Source organism: Dasypus novemcinctus, chromosome 1, assembly GCF_030445035.2.
Source record: "Dasypus novemcinctus isolate mDasNov1 chromosome 1, mDasNov1.1.hap2, whole genome shotgun sequence".
Taxonomy (NCBI): Eukaryota; Metazoa; Chordata; class Mammalia; order Cingulata; family Dasypodidae; genus Dasypus; species Dasypus novemcinctus.
Window position 1 is genome coordinate 101,879,037 of NC_080673.1, and position 22,729 is coordinate 101,901,765.

The 22,729-nt window shown below is 37.9% G+C and overlaps 1 protein-coding gene across 1 annotated transcript in view; it reads left to right on the top strand.

The window, feature by feature from the left end:
• The first annotated feature begins 5,073 nt into the window (after positions 1–5,073).
• Positions 5,074–22,729, top strand: part of LOC101426418 (all-trans-retinol dehydrogenase [NAD(+)] ADH1B-like) — a 177,670-nt gene continuing 160,014 nt past the window's right edge. Inside the window, exon 1 of the mRNA XM_058294955.1 lies at positions 5,074–5,089. The gene's annotated coding sequence lies outside the window, so the exon portion shown is untranslated. The remainder of the gene's footprint in view (positions 5,090–22,729) is intronic.

A 22,729-nucleotide genomic window follows, 5' to 3' on the forward strand; every position in this document is an offset into this window, starting at 1 on the left:
AAACAAAGGCAAAAATGTGATTAAAATTATTTTTCTAACCTATAAGTATTTATAAAACTAAAAAACAAAAAATAAAATAAAGCCTTCTTTACAGCCTAATTGTATTTAATCCTCCTGAGCAACATAAAAATATAACCCAATACAAAATCCCACCTTCTGGCATATGTTCATTTTGATTTTGTTTGTTTGTTTAGGTTTGAAGAGCTAAGAAGATGCCTGCAAACTTGTTTCTGATTTTATGGCTAAAAAGATTAATCTAGATCAATTGATAACTCACATGTTGCACTTTGAACAAATTGAAGAAATAATTGACAGGTATCATTCAAGAAAGATGTGTGTGTGTGTTTAATATATTGCTGTTCATTAAAAAAAGAAAAAAGTGGAGGGGACATTTGAAGTAGAATTGAAATACCAATATATATTTATCACAGTAATCAGGCTTATTTATCACAATAATCAATCATATTTATATCTGAATGAAATCTTTTTCTATTTGCCCCAGATTTATCTATTTCTAATATAGAATGTTCAAGTTAAGTGGTTCTAAGCCTAATAAGTCTTCAGGTGAATATATTTCTATTTTTCACAGCCACCATGAAATTATATAAGCAATGAATAGATACAACCCAAATTCTTCAGTGCCTTGAGAAGGTCTCTTTATCTTTCCCTTATGATCCTAGAGAAAAACAGAAACAAGTCTGGAATGCAGGGAAGTCTTCATTTCCAGTCAAACCATCTTTAAACTTAATGGAAGAATTGAAGGTCAAAAAGGTATAAAAGTTAAGAATACAAAGTATCAAAATGGCAAATGAAAGTCCTGCATTATCAGTAGATACTTTAAATGTGAATGGATTAAACTCTTCAGTTATAAGACAGAGATCAGCAGAATGGATATGAAAAAGCATGACTTAATTATATGCTGTTTACAAGAAACTCACCTTAAATTCAGAGACACAAGTAGGATGAAAATAAAAGAATGGGGAAAAAAATAACACCATGCAAACTGGAACCAAAGAAAGGGCTGTAATATTTATACTATTGTCAGAAAAAAATAGTATTTTAGTCAAAACTGTTATGAGAGACAGAGAAGATCATTATACAATGATAAAGGGGTCAGTTAAACAAGAAAACATAATGATTATAAATAAATATGCAACTAACAACAGAATGCCAAAATATAGAACTAAATTTGACAGATCTGAAGGGAGAAATAGATAATTCTACATTAATAGTAGGAAAATTCAATAAACCACTTCCAATAATGGATAGACCATTTCAGCAAATCAATAAAGAAATGCAAGACTTGAATGATACTATAAATAAAGTAGACCTAACAGAAGACTTCACCCAACAGCAGCAGAATATACATTCTTCTCTAGTGCACGTGGACCAAATTCCAGGATAGGCCGTATGTTAGGTCACAAAACAATTCTCAATAAATTAAAAAATATTGGAATCACCCAATATATTTTCTCTGCTCTCAATGGAAGGAAGCAAAAAATCAGTAACAGAGGGAGAACTGGAAAATTCATTAATATGAGGAAAGAACCAATGGGTCAAAGAGGAAAGCACAAGGGAAATTAGGAAATACTTTGAGACAAATGAAAATAAAAACAGAAGATTCCAAAACTTATGTGATGCAGCAAAGGCAGTGCTGCAAAAGAAATTTATAGATTTAAGTGCTTACATTGAAAAAGACAGTTCTCAAATCATAGACCCAACTTCACAACTGGAGGATCTAGAAAAAGAAGAGCAAACTAAACCCAAAGCAAACAGAAGGAAACAACAAAGATTAGAGCAGAGACCAATGAAAAAGAGAATAAAAAACCAGTAGTGAGAACAAAAAAAATCAAAAGTTGGTTCTTTAAAAGAATAAACAAAATTAAAAAAAAATTTTTTTAACTAGACTGACAAAGAAAAAAAGAGGACAAAAATAATTAACATCAGAAAGGAAAGGTGATGAATTACGAACCCCACATAAATAGAAAGGATTGTAAGAAGATATTATGAACAACTTTATGCCAAAACAAGTTAGGTATGCTATATGAACATATTGCTAGAAATACACAAGCTACGTATGCCATCTCAAGGAGAAACAGAAAATCTTGACAGACTGATAACTAGTAAAGAGATTGAATCAGTCATCAAGAGCCTCCAACAACAACAAAAAAGCCCAGGACCAAATGGCTTCACAGGTGAATTAACAAGAAGAATTAACAGCAATCCTGCTCAAACTTTCCCTCAAAAATTGAAGAAGGAGTACTCCCTCATTCTGTGAAGTCAGCATCACCTAATACCAAAGCCAGATAAAAAATATGACAAGAGAAGAAAACTACAGACCAATATCTCTTATGAATACAAGTATAAATGTGTAGCTGCTTTGGAAGACAGTTTATTGTTTCCTAGAAAGCCTAATATAGAATTGCCACATGATCAGGTAATCCTAATTCTAGATACATACCCAACAGAATTGAAAGCAAGGATTCAATCAGACGTTTGCACACCAATGTTCAAAGAACACTACTCACAATTGCCAAAAGATGGAAGCAACCCAACTGTCCATTATCAGAGGAATGGATAAGCAAAGTGTGGAGATAGATACAATGAAGTATTATTGAGCCATAAAAAGGAATGAAGTTCTGATATGTGTGACTGCGTGGATGATCTTGAAGACAACATGTTGAGTGAAATAAGCCAGACATAGAAGTACAAATATTGTATGATCTCACTTATAGGAAATCAGAATAAGTTAACTCATAGAGTCAGAAGCTAGATTACAGGATGTCAGGGACCAGAGTGCGGGTACGGAATGAGGAGGTAATGCTTAAATTGTACAGAGATTCTATTTAGGATGACGAAAAAGTTTTGGTAATGGATGGTGGTGATGGTAGCACAACATTGTGAACATAATTAACAGCACTGAATTATAGACTTGAACGTGGTTGAAAGGGGTCATTTTAGGTTGTATATATGTTACTATAACAAATAATTAAAAATCCATAGGATTGTACAACACAAACAGGGAACCCTAATGTAAGCCATGGACTATAGTTAATAGTACAATTATAACAATATTCTTTCATTAATTGTAACAAATGTAGCATACTAATGATAGAGGTTAATAATATGGTAGTATATGGTATCTCTGCCTTTTCCACAAAGTTTTTCTACACAAATACAACTTCTCTAATAAAAAAAATTAAAAGATGCTCAAATTCATTAGTAACTAGTACATGCAAATTAAAACCACAAAGAGATATAATTTCATATTCCATGTGTTGGAAAAAATTAAGGAGTCTGACTATATCAAGCACTGGGGACTATGTGGATCAGAGAGAACTTAAATACACTATTGCCAGCATCATAAATAGATATAAACACTTTGAAAAATAATTTCACTTTCTAGTAAGTTTGAAACCCTGCAATTCCACACCTTAGTTCCAACTCTCATACCTGTACACAAGAACATCCATATAAGAAAATTCATACTATCAGTTCTTTTATAATATACGTATATACCTCAGCATATTCGTACAATGGAGTACCTCATAGAGTGAAGTGCAAAAATAGCAGTTACATATATATCATGAATAAATTTGGAAAACATATGTGAAAAGTATGCTGAAAATGAGTTTATAAGAATTTCAAAAAGAAACACCACTAAATAATATGGTATTTAGGGACAAATATATATCAAAGTTATAAAGAAAAGCAAATTAAACATTAATATGAAATTCAGGAAAATGATTCCTTGGAAGAAGAGAGAGAGAAGCATTGGGGGGAAAGTGGGGCACATGAGGCTTCCACAGTAATCTGAATTTATTTCTAAATAAGGAGTATGAAAAATAATTAAAAAGAACCTCAGTAATCTATAACCAGAAATACTAGTCTCATAGCTTTTGCCATTAAGTTATTTTCATAGAAGAACATAGGCATAGAAAGATTTTTGAAGTATTCACAGGAGATTTGAACCTGATGTTTTTATCCAAATCAGAAGCAGCTTGAGGAAATAAAGAGTAGGTGTGTATTAGTTTCTACTTATATTCTTTTTCTTTCAAAAGAGATTTTTACTCCTCACAGTTTAAGTCCCTTTTCACCACTAGGTGGTGGCAATGGACTACACAGAAGCTTCACTGCAGCCCACTTAGCTTGAGCTGAGAGGAGACATAAAGGAAATTTCTGGAGCAGGGAATACTGTGACCATCAGGTTCTTTAAACTAAGAAACCCCTTTGAAGATAAAAATTAATGAAGGCTTATGTATAACCCTGTAAGTAAGGTACTCCTGATAAACTGGAACATTCTGCAACAGATTGCTGAGCCTAGTAAAACTGACATCGTGGTATAGTCATTTACTACTAACCTCAATGATCTTCAGGCTTCTCTTCACTAAGGGGAGGCTATAAATGCTGTGTCCCAGGATAACCACGGTGAAAAAATAAAATAATTCCTACAAAAATGTCTCGGAACTCAAAAGTGCTAGACAAATATGGGCCACCATTGACTCTTAAGTTATTATTCCAGAATGATACTTCAGAGAATAGTTCTCAATCCTGGGTGTGCCAAATAATCATTTAGGGAATTTAAAGAATGAAGATTCCCAGGTTCATACCTTGAAATTCCTATTAAATTGGTCTAATTTGAGACTGGGTGCCTCAAAAATTTAAAAAAGCATTCTAGAAAATCCACATATGCAGCCAGAGTTGAGAAGCATTGATTTTCTTGAAGGAAGGGTCCGCAGGCAGGCAAAAATATGGCTGGCACAAGTAGCTGAAACCAGGGTCTGAGGTGGATACGCGCCTCCCCTGCAGGCATCAAGTATGAGGCAGATAATCCGCCTCCTTGAAAGCCCGCTACAAAGTACCAGCCATGTTGCCAGGTGCCGGGCCCTTGGCTTCAGGCCCTCATTTACCCTGACAGCCGCCCATTAGTACCCGCCCTCAGATTTCAAACCTCCCTAGCAACCGCCTATGGTAGCCAATCAGAGGCTTCTAGTGGCTGAGCCAATGAGCGTCTTACACGTCACCCTGTGCCCTATAAAAGTGTGTGCACTTCCGCAATAAAGCAGACCTGCGCCATCAGCCAGTCTCCGTGAGTATCCCTTGCGTCGGTCTTACCTGCTGCGAGGCCCTGCCTGCAGTGAGGCCCGCCGGCTCTCGCCTTCATTTTCTCCTTTTAAATTTTATTGTAGTACCATATATAACCTATAATTAGTCATTTTAACCATTTTTAGGTGTAGAATTTAGGGGCATTACTTAACATTTACAATACTGTGCTACTATTACCACCTTCTATTACCAAAAATTTTTCATTACACAAAACAAAAACTATGTACTCATTAAGCAACAGCTCCCCATTTCACCCTCTCCCCAGCCCTAATCTACTTTCTGTGAATTTACTTATTCTAGATGTTTCATAGAATTGGAGTTATGCCATATTTGTCCTTTGGTGTCTGCATATTTCACTTTGCATGATTTCAAGGTTCATACAGGCTGTAGCATGTATTATAATTTCATTCTTTTCTATGACTGAATAATAGTCCAGAAATAGGTGGAATTCACTCTTGTGGTAGCTCAATAACTATTTACAGATTGAATAAATTAATGCATACATGGAACAAGACTGGAGGAGGTGATAATAAAGGGCACTGCATTAAAGACAATTTTTTTTCTAGTAGAGAGAGCATAGAGAAGGTACTTGCAGTGGTATGCATTGTGCTTTCAAAACAATTTGGGTAACTGCAATAACCATGAAGCACCTGGATATTAAGACCTATAGCTAGGTGTAGCAGTTACCAGTTTGAGAGATTCCCTCAGAAAATGGTAGATATGTGAATATCTTGTGCTAGGACTTTATGCCAGCTTAACAAGCTGGTCCTATTTCTTGTCTATGGGTGGTAGCCCTGGCTGAAAGGTGAAAATTAGTATTCCAATCCTAGGATTTCCTAATTATTTGCTTTCTTTGAAGGCTGATATGATTAGTTTGTGCTTGGCTATGGTTCAGAAGAGGGCTATAGAACTATGTATGGATCTTATTGGGATTCTGATTCAAACAAATAAATTAAAAAAAGATCTATAGGCCAATCAAGGACTGATAAACACTGGATATTAGATGATAATAATTCTTTGTCTGTGGCTAAGAGTTGTTTCAGATAAGGGTAAAAATGGGGAGGTGCCCACAGCTATCCTTGGGAATGATTGCTACTAAGACAATTCCAATTTCCTGGTTTTCTTCATTTGCTTAAGATCCATTTAATTTTTTTCCTAGAGTCTATTCACTGGAAGCACTGCTTCCTTTGCCACAGTCCAAAGCTGTACTCTGAGCTACCACTTTGCCAGGTCTTTGTTCCTTTGGTTATCTAGCTCTAGGGGGGAAAAGTTCTTGTAGAAGGTAGTAAATGGAAATGGAAAAAAACAGCTGTTTAGGAAATTTTTTCAGTGTGTTTATTATTCCTTCTTTAATTATTTGCTGGGTTGGAAGAAAGTAAAGTATCTACTTTCCTTTCAAGCAAAAGTATATGCAATTGCATCTCCTAAGAGTTATAGTCCGCAGAGGATTTGGAGTCCACATATGTGATTATTAATATAATAGAAGTGAAGGCTAGATTCAATTGTTCACAAAATTTCTTTAGCCATGAATCATCTCCCACTCTCTCATTTTGCTACAGTTCCTAAGAGGACTCAATAAAGAGCACTCTAAATCTCTTATTTGAGATATTTGAAAAAGGTAAAACTCCAGACACAGTGCAAGTTTATGGGATAGTTGACTATTCTACTGGAAGAGATATTACAGAATATACTGATACTGTTGTAGAGAAATTGGGCGTGCATGGTATTGAAGGCCAGGACACGAGAACACCGAGAAGGAAGTTGGTTTATTTCGACTGGCCGGGCTCGGCGGACTCTTTACCTAATAAAAAACTGAGCCCCGAATAGCCTTTTTCGGACCCTTTTATACAGAGGAAATAGGGTGAGGGAGACAAACGGTGGTTGTATGCAAACGGCCTTTTGGTTAGTTACTTCAGTGTTTTATCTGAGTATCAGATCGGTTATTTCCTCCAGGTAAATTTGATTTAACACATATTCTCCACATTCCAAGCCAGCTTTGATTTAGCCTATCTACCACATTCTGTCTGGATGCAACCTTGAATACACATTCAGTCTTACATCCTTTCTGAACATTCAAAGACTGTAGGGCCTATATTACTTACTTGAACTTTAACGAACTAGGTACACTTGGAAACAACTTTGAATTTATGCACAGGCTATATCAATACTATAGTAGTGGGGGTTGATTGATGAATGGTTAGGACTATTGATCTAGAGGAAGTTTGGATTCAAATCTACTGCTTCCTGTCTGTGTGACATTGACCCAGTTACTTACCTTATCAACATCTCAGTTTACTCATCTATATGCCATGATAATATTACTTACTTCATAAAATTATTTTGCAAAAATAAAATGAAATATTGCATGTAAAATACTTAGCACAGTAATCTGGCATATAATAACCAGGCAAATATTAGATAATGCTTTATAATTATATCTATGGGCACCATGAATTTCTTTTCATCACACTCAGAGCAGGAAACATATTGCCCAATTTAACTTCAATCTATTATTTATTTATTTATTTTTATTTCTCTCCCCTTCTCCCCGCTCCCTCCCCCCAGTTGTCTGCTCTCTGTGTCCACTTGCTGTGTGTTCTTCTGTGACTGCTTCTATCCTTATCAACAGCACCGGGAATCTGTGTTTTTTTGTTGAGTCATCTTGCTGTGTCAGCTCTCCATGTGTGCAGCACCATTCTTGGGCAGGCTGCACTTTCTTTCACACTGGGTGGCTCTCCGTATGGGGCGCACTCCTTGCCCGTGGGGCTCCCCTACGCAAGGGACACCCCTGTGTGGCATTGATGTGGGCTATGGGTGGGAGGCTCTTTGTCTCTTCAGAGATAACCTAAGTTGTTTGACTTGTGGGTGTGGAAGGGTAAGAGGCTGCAGTCCTGCCCTTAGTGACAATGGCAACGACTCCAGTCCCAGGAAACAGTTTAACAATTCAAGGTCTATAAACTTTAAGTATTTAAGGGAAATGCAAACAAAATATGCTAAAAGCTTATCTAGAATGTCTGGAGTCCATGCTAAAAGCTTACCTAAGATGTGGAAGATATATATGCTAATTCAAGCTTATTGAGAACTGAAACAAAGGGACCATTTGGCCTTTCCTCTCTGTATAAAAGAAATTTGAAAACCTTGTTCGGGGTTCGGGATTCAAACAGAAAGCTCCCGAGTCTGGCCGGCTGTCAATAAACCATTTTTCCTTCTCAAAATCATTCCTGAGTCCTGGCCTCTCTATACGCAAATAATTGAACCTCTCTCAAATTCTACAACAGCATAGCACTCCTTGTGTGCATAAGCATTGCGCATGGGCCAGCTTGACAAGGGGCAAGGAGGCCTGGGGTTTGAATCACAGTGCTCCCACGTGGTAGGTGGACCCCTATCCATTGGGCCAAGTCCACCTCCCTCAATCTATTATTGATGCTTTTCAGTCTGAGACCATCAAGAACACATCTGCAATCAAACAAATTTGGATTTATTTGCATGTTGCAATAAGAGACAGCACACCCAAAAGACAGTATACCGTCAAGGAATATAAATTATCTCCATAAGAGAGTGTTAAAAAGAACTTATTGTAAGATTTATGCTTGTTTTAGGTGTGTCTGGGAGGCTTAAGGAAATGAGGCTTTGGTCTGGATTAGATACTATGAGAAAGCAGGGGCAATTTTAGGATTGGCCATTTTAACTCTGATCAAGGAGACAGGAGGAATAAATAGTTGTCTTTGCTGTGTAAAAAAATATCTTCAAATGTAGCAGCTTAATATAACACTTATTTGTAATCTCCCCCTGTTTCTGATGGTCAGGAATTCAGGAAAGGCTTAACTGGGTGGTTCTGGATCAGGGTCTCTCATGAGGGCTCAGTCACTCTGTTAGCAGGGGCTGCAGTTCCTGAACACTTAACTGGGGCTGATGCTCAGCTTCTAACCTCACTCCCGTAGCTGTTCACAGGATGTGACAGTTCTTCTCCAGAGGACTGCTCACAAAACGGCTTCCCCCAGTGTGACTGAGCCAGGAGAGGGAAAGAACATGAGGAACAAACTGTGAATTGAGTCACAGAGTCCAGTCCACTCAAGGGGAGGAGACACTCTACCTCCTGAAAGAAGGAAAGCAAATAATTTGTGGACATGTTTTTTAAACAAACACACTAGGAAAGTAGGATGCTATGTCATTTTTACAATTTGGTTAATGTTCTTGGGTTTTCTTTGTGTTTCTGTGTGTGCAGCATGATTAAGGAGTGGCCATATTTTGTCCCAGTCCATCTGTAATAAGGAATTGTCTAATAATGGCTTTCTTATTTAAGTGAGGTAGGACATCACAGCCTGGCTGTGAGTTTAGCAGCTCTTAGCAACACCAAGGTTGGCAGTGAGTGCCAGATCAATTTCCAGCTATCAGGGACTATACTATTCCTTTGTACTATGCAGAATAATTTAAATATTTAGGATTGTGGCAGACACTGATATATTGCTACCCAAAGCCTGTTCCCACCTAATTATCTTACATCAGTGGCAGCCATCTTGCTTGCAAGAGAGGGAGGAGAAAAGTCAAGCAAAAGCCCTGGTGTCATTGAGGCCCTAGGACAAAGACAGCAATTATCAACCACAACGCTCCTTACCATGCATGAGTTAAAGCAAAAGATAAAAATTATTTTAGAGTAGTCTGTGCCCCAAATGAAAATGAATTCCTAATTACTGTAAGAGATTACCCTGAGGTAAAATTGAGTTGTTAACTTCAGGAAATGTATAGAACAATACAATAGAATAAAAGCTGTTTTTGTCCAGGTGTTATTCTTTGTCAGGTACAGTGTAACATTTCTCAGAGTGGCAAATTTGTTTGTATTGAGTTAAGTGCTCCATATATTCTCATTGCATTCTTACAGAATCCCTGTGTGGTAATTAAAACCTTCCCTTTTTGAAAAGCTTTAAACTAAAACTCAGACTCAGTAACTGGCTATGGTGAGCTGCTAAGTTTCAAAGGCAGAATTTTCACCTATGTCTGTTAGACTCCAAACCCCAACTTGTTTATCTTAACACCAGCTCAATTTAAAGAGTCACATGACTCAAATCAAAGTCCAGCTGTTTTTCTGCTAAATGACATTGCAAAGTACTTCCTCTAGAGTGGAAATTAAGGAAATCTGAGACTATCAAAACTGAAGGAGGGAGATCCAAGATGGTAGAGTAGGGAGTGGCAGGGCTCACTCAGCCTCCACAAACCGCAAGGAGATGGGCAGTGGAGCTTGGATAAAGCAGGCCTTCTGCCCTGTTGTTCAGGAAGAGAGCTGCCACTCCAGTCTTCAGAGAGGAAGGGACATATTCCACAGGGATTGTGGAGAGGCTGGCTGCCGCACCAGTGTATAAGAAGGTAGATTCTTCACCCCAGTCTTCAGGAGGGCATGGCAGCTGTAGAAGCACTGGGAAAGGGTGGGGCTGCTGTCCCATCAGGCCCAGAGGACAAATCAGCTTTCCACAGATGATACTCAGACCTTGAAACCTAAAGGAGTATGCCCTGCAGGGTTTCAGAATTGTTTGCAAACGGTGATGTTTTCCAATTATCCTATGCCTGTCCCTCCTTTGTATATTGAAAGTAGATAACTTGTTCTCTAGGTTTCACAGGTCCAGGACAGACCATAACTAAAAGTGATTTTGATGAGATTTTGTTCTTAACATTACTTTTGAAATGGCGTAAGGCTTTCGGGATATTGTAGTGGAGTTAATGTATTTGTTTACGGAAAGAACATCTTTTTGGGATCTAGAGGGTGAAGTGTAGTGGTTTGAAGCTTTGTGTACCCCAGAAAAACATGTATTTAAATTTAATCCATTCCTGTGGTGTAAACACCTTGTAAGTAGGATCTTGAGATGCAGCTACTTCAGTTAAGGTTTGACCCACTCATTCAGCAAGGGTCTTAATCCTCTTGCCGGACTCCTTTATAAATGGAATGAATACAGAGAGGGAAAAAAAGCCAGAGAAGTAAGAAGCTGCAATCAACAAAACCTGAAAGAGAAGGGAGATACCAGCAGATGCCACCATATGCCTTGCCATGTGGCAGAAAAACCAAGGATCACCAGCAGCTGGTCTTCAGGGAGAAAGTATTGCTTTGGTGATGCCTTGATTTGGACATTTTCATGGCCTTAAACTGTAAGCTAATAAATTTCAATTGTTATAGCCAAAAAAAAAAAAAAAAAGAATATGGGCAGGTTTGTTGGTGCTGGGAAAGCAGCAGGGCACAGGGGAAGTGATGCGGATAGCCTACTAGGGAGGCCTTGCCAAGTGCAGGGGAAGTGAAGCAGAAGGCTCATGAAGGAGGCCATGCCAGGTATGGGCGGAAGTGGCATGGATGGCTTGCCCCACCACTGCTCTGAGGGGGTTGGGCCTGTAAGTCAGAGATTAGGGAGAATATTGCCATGGCTCCACTCTACTAAGGGGATTGAGACTGTTCCCCAGAGATTGGGGAAAATGTGGCTGTCACCCCAATGTTTTGAAGGGTGAGATCTGGAGCTCAGTCATCAACCCAAATGTTTCATGAGGGTGGAACCAAGAAAATGAGCATTGGGTAAGCCTGTGAAAAGGGTGGGCCCCCATGAGACCCTGAGGAGAAGGCATTTTTCTAGAGATGACACTAGGACTTTGAAATCTATTGGAGTATGCCCTGCAGATTTTTGGAACTGTCTGGGACCCATGATGCCTGTTTCCCTCCCAATTTCTCCCTTCTATAATGTGAATGTTTATCCAATGTCAGTTCTTCCTTTGTATATTGGAAACAGATAACTTGTGTTCTGTTTCACACTTCTATAGCCAGAGGAATATGTTGCCCCAAGACCAACTGTATGCCTATAACTGATTTACATGAGATTTTGTACTTAATATTGCTGCTGAAATGATTTAAGGCTTTGAAATATTGTGATGTAATGATCATATTTTGCACTTGGAAAAACATGTCTTTTTGGAATTCAGTGGATGAAGTATGGCAGTTTGAAGTTCTTTTGTGAATCTCAAAAGAAAAAGATAATATGTTGAACTAATCCATTCCTGTGGGTGTGAAATCTTTCTATTGGACTATGTCAGTGTGACTTCACTCAAGTTGAGTGTCCACCCTCTTGCTGGGTCTGATATAAATGAAGATAGAGAGAGACAGGAAAAGAGAGCTCTGCCATAGTTGATCCTGCATGTGAGAGAAAGAGCTTCAGGTTTTCCCACAGCTGAGCTCAAAGAGAGAACTTCTCAGAGGCTCAAAGTGCTGAGGCCCAGGAAAGCCGAGCCATATGCCTGATAGCTTGCAGCTGAATTCAGGAAGAAAGCAGAGCAGCTGAGACTGATAGAGGAGGCCCAAAAGAGAGAGGCCCTATGGCTGGTTCCCCACAGCTGGGCTCTGGGAGATTGTAGATTCTGAAGGGGAAGGCAGAGACCTCAGCAGAGGTCAGAGACCACAGATCAGATGACAGGATCAATGGTAGCTGACTTTGTTAAGAAAGCACCTCTGATGATGCCTTGATTTGGACATTTCATGGCCCTGGAACTCTAAGATTTTAACTCTAACAAATCCCTTTTATAAAAGCCAACCCATTTCTGGTTTAGACTGGCAGCTCTATGCTTTCATCTTTTGACAAATGCCACTAATGCCTCTATGAACATCACTGCAGTATTGGCCCCTATGAACATCACTGTGCAAATATCTGTTTCAAGCCCTGCTTTCAATTCTTTCGGGAATACACCTGGTTGTGGGCTTGTTGAGTCAAATAGTAGCACTGTACTAAGCTTTCTGAAGAGCTGCCAAACTCTCTTTCACAGCAGCTGCATCATTTTACATTGCCATCAGCAATGAACATTTCTATTTCTCCATATCCTCTCCAACATGTCTTATTTTCAAAACAAACAAAAACAAAAACGGCCATTCTAATGTGTGTGAAATGGTATCTCATGGTGGTTTTGTTCTGCATTTCCATGATGGCTAGTGATGTTGATCCTCTTTTTATGAGCTTTGTGGCCATTTGTAAATATTCTTTGGAGAGATGTCTGTTCAAATATTTTGCCCATTTTTAAAATTGGGTTGTTTGTCTTTTTGTTATTTAGTTAAATAATACTGGGTATTAAGCCCTTGTTAGGTTTACAGTTTCCAAATATTTTCTCCCATTTTGTATGTTGTCTTTTTACTTTCATGATAAACGTCTTTGAAGAAAATTAAAAAAAAAAAAATAAAATTTTATTTTGAGGAGGTCCTGCTTATTTTTTCTTTTCTTGCTTTTACATTGGGTGTAAAGTCTAAGAAACTGTTGACTTACACAAGATCCTGAAGATGCTTCCCTATACTTCCCTACATTTTTTAGGTGTTTAATAATTCTAGCTCTTATATCTAAGACTTTGATCCAATTTGAGTTGATTTTTGTTTACAGTGTGAGGTAAGGATCCTCCTTTTTTCTTTTTTTCCCAAAATGAAGATCCAGTTTTCCCAGCACCATCTTTTGAGGAACTAGTCTTTCCAAATTAGGTTGTCTTTGCCATATTGGCAAAAAGCAGTTAGTGCTTTCAGCCTCTGCTGCCACCCTGGTGCCCATGAAAAAACTTGTGGTGAAGGGGGACAAAAAAAGAAAAAACAGCAGGTTCTGAGGCTCACTCTTGACTGCACCCATGGAATCATGCATGCTGCCAATTTTAAGCAGTTTCTACAAGAAAGAATCAAAGTTAATGGAAAAGTTGGTATTCTCAGTGGAGGGATCGTAACCATTGAAAGGAGCAAGAGCAAGATTACTGTAACCTCAGAGGTGCCCTTTCCCAAAAGATAGTTGAAATATCTCACCAAAAAATATTTGAAGAAGAATAATCTACCTGATTGGTTGCACATAGTTGGTAACAGCAAAGAAAGCTATGAATTACTTTACTTCCAGATCCAGGACGAAGAAGGGGAGGTTGATGAGGATTAAAGCTCACTTATCCTGGAATATTTTGTGTGAGTTGTTGAATAAAACTTGGGAAACCAAATGGTGGTGATCCTTGTATCTCTGCCCTGTGGATTGAACAGAAAATTGGAAATCATAGTAAAAGGGCTTCACTTGGGCTGCCACTCACTTAATTGTAGTAAGATTTTTTTTTCCTGCCTGAAAATTTCTGTTTGTTTTGTATTACCAAAACAGAAAGGCTAGTTTAAGGGACCTGGTGATGGCCTACCATGGGGTGGGTGGATGGAGGGGGCTGAGCAGTCACTTTTCTAAAAGCGTGACAGTTTAATTGGTGCTTTTCTGAAAGAGCAAGTTCAAGAATACAAATAGACAGATTCCTATTTAGACATGTGACTTCTGAAGTTCTGGTCTCCTGAGAAAATGGCAGTGTCAATGAAGAATGCAGGTTTTGGGGCATTTGGCTTTTTCTGAATTACAAATCACTCTTGGTACTATTATGTATGTTAATACTTTTCCTTACTTTAGAAATAAAATGCCCCTCAGAATTGCTACATATTCTACTACTCTACAGAAAAGGGTTTGGAGAGTGAATGTAAAATTAAGTGAATCTGTTTTAATTAAGTGAATCTGTACAAAAATGAATTTGTAAAAAATCGTTTCTGCAACTCTTGGCTTTGTAACAAACGGTCACTTTGGCCTCCATCAGTGGGAGCTGGAGCTGAGCACTAGATGACCTCCAAGCGTGGATCCCTGTGTGTTGTAAAATGTGGATTTTTTTGATGTAGAGAGGTCGGCAGTCTTCTCATTGAGGGTGGGGCACAAAGAACAAGTGCTGAGGATGTTCAAAAGAAATTTGAGATTCCAGGAAGTAGTTGTTTCCATGCCGTTTAGGCTATCTGATTTGAGTGTCAAAAATTATACTTCAAATTAACATAAATAGCCAAACTGTGAAAGTGTGTTCCTGCAAGATAATGGGGGAAAAGCCATGTCTCATCTTGGGATTTTGTTGCCATGTGTGCAGAGGCTGGAGAACTGAATGGTTATTAAAGAGGCTGTAAAGATGTAATTGTTACCAAGTAAAAAGCAAGAGTATTTGAGGGTGGATCTGTAAAGAAACCCTGATGCCTTGTGGTGCCCATCTAAAATCTAAACAATTCTGCCAAATACCTTGTTTTATAATTACAATGTATAAAATTCATGTTTCTAGAGAGCTTGCCTACAGCTAATTTCCACACCTGAGCATCTTGTGATCTGGTTGCATAGTCAGAAATTAAAGTGTGCATGTCCAATGTGGGCTCAATTTAACATTTGGTTCTCCTTGGATTGAATTGAATATGTTGCGGCTTTGCAATTTCATTTGTAGTAAAAGCTTTACTATGCTTATTTCTATGCATATTTCTTGAAGCAGAATTGTTTGCCCATTTCTTCTCTACCCTTGCAGAACGCAGGATTTTGAAACTTCCCCGAGGCATCAGTTGCTCTTGGCATTGTCATTACTGTCCTTGTGGTGACTATTAACTTGATGAGTAAATTGTGACATGGGTTTGCAAATTTTACTTGTTTGATTTATGTTCTCATGTAGCAATCCTTAGTTTGGTTGTAAAAATTAACCCTGAGCTGGAATTAGCATATAAGGCTATTATTATTGTTTTTAAACTAAACTTGCCCCAGATTTAAGAACTTGTAATAAAATTGAGGCTCATTGGTTTTTCTATATCTCTTTGAACTCTTGTAATTGAGGATTTTAATTACAGTTTATATTAAAGTGACTGACATGGCTACAAAAAAAATAAGCAGTTGGCCATTAATGTTGTAGTGGAAGCTGAGAGGACTCATTGCTTGCATATTGAAGGTTAGGACTCAGGAATCTCTGAGAAGGGAGATTTATTATGATCAGCCAGGCCTGGTGGATTCCTGTCCAAAAATCTGAGCCCTAAGTAGGGGTTTTAGGTTATTTTTATACAGGAGACACATGGGATGGAGCCAGAAGAGGTTTAGGTATTTGTTTGAATACCAGCTAAACTTAAATTAACATATTGCCACATTCCAGGTAAGCCTGAATTAACGTATTGCCCACATTCCGTTTGGATGTAACTTTGAACACACATTCAGTCTATATTCTTTCTTAATATTTAAAGCCTATAGGGCCTATATCACTTAATTGGCTTTCTAGAAACTAGGCACACTTGAACAGAATTAGATAAGTTTGAATTCATGCACAGGCTATATTATATCCCCCCTTTTATACCTTGATTACGTTTGTTAAGCTTTGGCATCATTATTTTCAGTGTTATGAGATGGGCTGCTGTCTGTGTTCTTACTGCATTATTTATTGAAGTGTGTACTTTAGTTATAATTAAGGGGAGGAAGCTTGGAAGTATGATGAGAGCATGGGAGGAGTTTCAGCTGTTTACTATTTTGACTGCTCATATTTTCAGTAATGTTTTCAGGAGGGCTTAATGATAGAATCTCTGGGAACATCTACAGCTTTTCTTGGCTTTTGGAGGAAGTCTTCTTCCAAGTGGTGGAATCTTGGGGAGATTTTCTGCTAGATTCCAGATCTGTCTACCAATTTCCTATCTTACTAGCCTGTTCTATTTTTTCTCTTTTAGAGAGTTTATACCTTTAATCTTAAAGAGAGTGCTGAAGGGAGATGATCTTTTTTCTGTAGCTATTTCCTGCTGGTCAGGGGCAGTTGACCCTACCTGTCAAGGGGTGAAACTCTTGCTATTTTTTCTTGGTTGGAGGAATATGGATGTGGCCTGCTGGATAAAGCTGGATGAAGTTTTCATATGGCTAACAAGATGCTGATTCTGGAAGAAATAAACTTAATTAGAATTTTGAGAATATATGGTCCCACTAAGAGGGCACTGGATCAAAGAGTAGAAAAGGTCAGGTGCCTGCAAAGGTGGCATTTTCCTAAAGTTGGTGGGAAATAGTATGTATGTGTGTGTGTGTATGTATGTGTGTGTGTATATATATATATATATATATATATATATATATATAAAATTTTAAAGTTACTTTATGCTGTTGGTTAACTTCAGAGAAAAATTGCAATAGACAACGGGGTTGGGTATAAATTGTTAATCCCAGTTTCTGTGATAGAGGAGAGGAATGAGAAGAGGGATTTCTCTTTTCAGTTAAGCTAAAAGAGATGAAAAGAGGCAAGGTTTTTAAAGGGAAGTCTGGTTTGCCTTTTTTTTCCTAGCAATAAGCATTTGGGCTAGAGTTAGAGGAAACAGTTGATTTTGACATAGACACTACTTAGCTTTGTCTTTTGAAGAGGTATTTCAGGCTGTTCAATGACTGGCACTCGTATGTTCCATCAGGTGCTTCTGGTGAACTGGCACTCTTGGGCAGCTGACTTTATTTAGGATTAGTGCACCAACCTGGACATTCTTTTAGCTTTAATTGCTGTGGGAGTTACAGAGTAAAAGGAGTTACAGAGTAAGAGCTACAGAGTAAAATTTTTATATTTTGGCTCTAATTGAATGACTCCTGATAATTTCTTTGACTGTTTTTACCAGGCTTTGTCTTTTGAAAACCCATTTGGCTAAGCTGGTTAGGGCATTTCTCTCCAAATGAGTGCCTTGGTGAAGTTCATGAAGGACTTTCCACTGCATTGCTCCTGACAGGTAGACTTGAGCATTTCCAACAAGCCACCCCTCAGTTTCCAGGGTGAACCCCAAGCTAGCTGCCCTGGTTTGTTCATCCTGGGTATACTGTGGAAATTCAAGTACTGGTACAGGTGCTGGAATAAGGGGTAGGAGGGAAACCTGGGTTTGTGCTGCTGCTTTAGTAGCTGTGTTAGCTTGAGCATTTCTTTTTGCTATAGCAGTGTTTGTTGTTTGATGCCCTGGATAATGCATTACTGTAATTTCCTGAGGTAACATTATGACTAAGTAAATCTAGGATTTTTGCCTTTGTTTAATAGTTGACCCACTACTGGTAAGCAAGCCTTGCTCTCATTACACAGCAGAGTGAGTGTGTAGGACAAGGAAAGCATACTTAGAGTCTGTGTATATATTAGCCCATTTCCCAGCTGCTGGCTGTAAACTTGGGGTAAGGGCAACCAGCTCTCCTCTCAGGGCTGAAGTTTCAGGGGGAAGAACTCCTGCCTCTATGGTTTTAAATTGAGGAATGACTGCACAGCCTGCCCCCTTAACTCCTCTTTCAATAAAATTGCTTTTATTTGTGAACCATTTAATGTTTGGGTTCACAAGAGGCTTATCCTTTAGATCTGGCCTGCTTGAGTAGTTTTGGTAAAGAGTCTCAGGCAGCAATAGAAAAGGCGTTCTTCAGGATCTGACTTGGCCCTCTACTAGTAGTAGGGTGGCTGGGGTGAAAGTTTGACATGCCCTTATCTGCGCCTCAGGGGTTTTTAGTAATTGAACCTGGTGTTAATTAACAGGCTACTTGTAAGCTACTGGTGGCCCAGGGCTCAAGCACATCCTTCACCTAGTGTGGAGTAAAGGTTGTGAGAGGTTGCCCCCAAGTTAATTTTTTGTTTTTTTCAATTAAAAGGGCTATTAGCCCCACTGCTCTCAGGCAAGGTGGCCATTCCTTTATCTTACAGACATGTTCATTAACTACTCAGAAAATGAAGTTGATCAGGACTTTTAGCATGTTCAATGCCCTTCTGCATATGATTTACTGGAAGTATTACCATAATCAGACATATATCTAGAATAAGATATAGGTACAGTACTTAATTCTAATTAATGTACTACTCAATGAGTAAGTATCTCCTTGAGCTACAATTAATAGCTTTAAGTTTCAGGTTTGCAATACCATACAGCTTATTTATCCATGGGTTCAAGCTATAGTGCCATTTGTGCTTAAGTTCTACTCACAGTACTCTGGAATTCATTACTCTACTTCATATGTTTTTCACAGAAGCTGAAGCACCGTTGACCCTAGAGAGAAACTAGGAAAGTAGATTCCAGTATTTTACCGACTTGGTGCCTAGTGCTCTTTGGCATGAAACAGTGCCAGTTTGGAGATGATATCCATTGTACATTTGGCTGTACTGAGGCATTGTTGGCTGCTGCAGGAGTTTGAAACTGCAAAGTAGTTTCCATCCACTTCAGGAGCACAACCAGAGATGTAGTAGATACTTTTATTGTTTTAGGGGTCAGAGACCAACCTAGCCAAAAACTCCTATGGAGCAGTACCCTGCAGTGTATTGGATGCCTGGTTTGAATGCATAATTTGACAATGCTGAAGTTTATCTCTTGATTTTCATATAATTTTAGAATATTTTTAATGCAATTTGTTATATATTAAATGAACTTTTAGTACTTTGCTTTTTACTTCTACACTTTTACCATGAAGATGTAAATTACACAGGTATTTGACTTTAGCAGTAAACGAAAAACTGCTTTTTCTATTTTTAAAATGAAAACTGAAGATCCCCAGTGGAATCAAGGTAACTTTTCATTATCACTATTTGAATATGTACATTGAGGTGACTTCCAGACAGGTTTTATTGTTATGAAGCTATTTTTTGCCATTAACAGTAATTTAGATTTTTAATTAATAATGGTTTTTTAGAAGTATCTATTCAAATGCTTTAATTAGGAAGATGCTCTTACAAACTTTTTATACATAAGCACAACTACATAGACTGGTTAATTTATCTTAGATTACAATTAGCAACTGATGGATTTTACTTTATGCATTTAGAAGAGGGCAGATCTACATTTAACTTAATTTCATTAAACATGAACTTACAGCCTTTGTCATTTTAAAGATTTAGTCCATATAATGTTAATTTATAAACTTGGTATTTTATAAACCAAAGAGATAACACCCAAGCTAAATAAATTGAAACTGTTATTGCTTATACAAAGAATTTTTTTTTCTTTTCTTTACAGGGGCCTAAAACTTCTTGTCTTTGATAAAATACTAAAACAGTGAATAATCTTAAAAGCATACTGACTTCTAGGCTCTGGAATATATTATAATTATTTAATTTGCTTTAATTATAATTTAGTAAGGATTTTTTTCATAGCTTTTACGACTTTTCCTTTTCTACCGATATTTGGTAATAAGATTAGTAATTATCATTATTTAAGGTAAAAGGTTTAAAATGGGCAACTATAGGAAAATCTGACTTCTGTCCCCAGCCTAGATGACAGAGTTTCAATTCAACAAACCTGGCACCCCTTCAGAGCTCTAAGAGCTTTTCCAATAGTTTTTTTTCCTTTTCCAATTGTTTTTATATTCACATTTCTATATGACTTTTCATACTGTTTAGCCTAATTTGGGTTCTAAGAATATTTATTACATATATAACTGCATATTTATTTTTTTAACAATTTGAACATTTTAAAGAATTATTTATTAGTTTGATATTATTATTCTGATATATGTAGATATACACTGAGCAAATAGGCAGACCAAATAGGTTGACACAGAAACACAATTTAGTTACTTAAAACTTTCCTTTTATTTTCTTTTTTTACAAAACAAGTTCAACTGTAAAACAACACTTGAAAGATCTCCCTGAAGGCTTTCCTTTGATGGCTTCTCCAGACAAGGGGTTCATGGTTTCCCCCATTTGTGGCTTTCTTAACTAATGGCTTATAACCAAAATGTTTCCAATGTTTCCAATACAATTTTTATTTGCTTCAGAATCATAAGCAGAGGGAAGGGATGGGGCCAGGCTTGCAGAAACTGTAAATAAAGGCAAACTCAGTTTATAATTACCATCACAATAGTTGAAGTCGAGGGGCTAGGTGAGGATAGTTATAAAATAACCATAATTAAAGATAAGCTTGGGCAACAGACTTGGCCCAGTGGTTAGGGCGTCTGTCTACCACATGGGAGGTCTGCGGTTCAAACCCTGGACCTCCTTGACCCATGTGGAGCTGGCCCATGCACAGTGCTGATGCACGCAAGGAGTGCCGTGCCATGCAGGGGTGTCCCCTGCGTAGGAGAGCCCCATGTGCAAGTAGTGCGCCCTGTAAGGAGAGCCGCCCAGCGCAAAAGAAAGTGCAGCCTGTCTAAGAATGGCGCTGCCCACATGGAGAGCTGACACAACAAGATGCAGCAAAAAGAAACACAGATTCCCGTGCCGCTGACAACAACAGAAGCAGACAAAGAAGAAAAGATGCAGCAAATAGACACAGAGAAGAGACAACTGGGGTGGGGAGGGGAGGGGAGAGAAATAAGTAAATAAATCTTAAAAAAAAAATAAAGGTAAGCTTAAGTTATAATTGCAATTACTATAGTAAGCACTAGATAGACTTGAAGTAGCCGTAAACAAATGTAAATTAGTTTAAGATTACCATTGCAATATCTGAAATTTAGGTTACATCTACTCTGCTGTAATAATTTCAGTTATTAATTTTTTTTAATTTTATATATGAAAGTATTTATACAATGATTTCAGCTCTTAGTTTTTAGAAAGTTTTTACTTAAAATCAACTTGGACACCTTTATTTATTAACTAAGCAATTAAAACAATTTTATTAGTAACAACTTTGTGTAGTTTTTCTGCTTTTCCAGCAATTAAATAAATTTCAGTGATCTATGCATTAAATCCACTAGTAAGACAGTATTGGCATTTAAAATTCATTTTTAGGTTACCTTTCACCGTTATCCAACTTGTAATGGGTGAATTCCAAATCTGATTTCCTAGGCACAAGCAAACTGACAAAGTTAAATACAGATTTCAAAGTTGAACACAAGGTTATGCATAGATTAAAACAGAAGAATTTCATATCTTTAGCATTTCTAGGAATTCTTTGACCTTAATTGATGGCACATGAGGTTTCTTTATTTTGATCAATATTGACACCTCTTATAGGCACAACCAAGTTTACATTAATGGAAGTTTGAGGTTTATTTCCTTAAGGAGACACAATATGAGGTTTCTAGGCCTCAGATCTATCTGTTCCTTTTTTACACTGGTTTATCTGGAATTCCGGGTTTTATACAGATGCTACTCTCAGCCAAACTGTGGCCATGTAGACCAGCAGTAGGCAGAATTTCCTGATTCCTGAGAAGAGGCTCCTATGGGAAGTATACTGGTGGGCTAGAGACCATGCCCTTTATTCTAGGAAGAATGAGGAGACACTCTTTTAGTTGACTGACCTGGTGTCCCAGAGGTCCAGCCTAACCAAAGTTCACCATTTCACACAATTCAATACCACCATCTAGAGGCATGAAAACATAGACTGGCATCAAATAAAAGGACAAACATTAAAAAGCCATGGCACACAGTCAGAAACACAAAGCCCATCAATTTAACTCATAATTTCCATTTCTCCAGTATGGTCATTTCTGAACTTTTTACTTTTATTTTCAGGAGGCTTTTTTGTTTAACTTTTGGGAAGTGCCATCATAGACTATGGGGGGAGGGTGCTTATCTTTCTTTAAGGCATATCAGGGGGAAATGACAAGCTCATTTGCAATCCAGCAGCAATACAAAGGCCTCTTTCTGGCCAAACCTTTCCCCCAAGCTTCATTACAAAAAGCAATCCATTTTTCTGTACCAAGATCTTCCAAATCCAGACCAATTTTCTAGGATGCATCCCAGTGGAAAGCACTGGGATACTGATTCCTCATTTCCTATGGTGGCAGAAAGAGAGAGAGAAAGAGAGAGCAGCCAAAATAAAGGCACAAGAGACAGCAGGCTTTTATTTTTTTTTTTTAGCCTGAGGTAGAGTTGGACTTAAACCCATGAGCAACTCTCCCACTGTAACCAAACCTTCACTATCCTA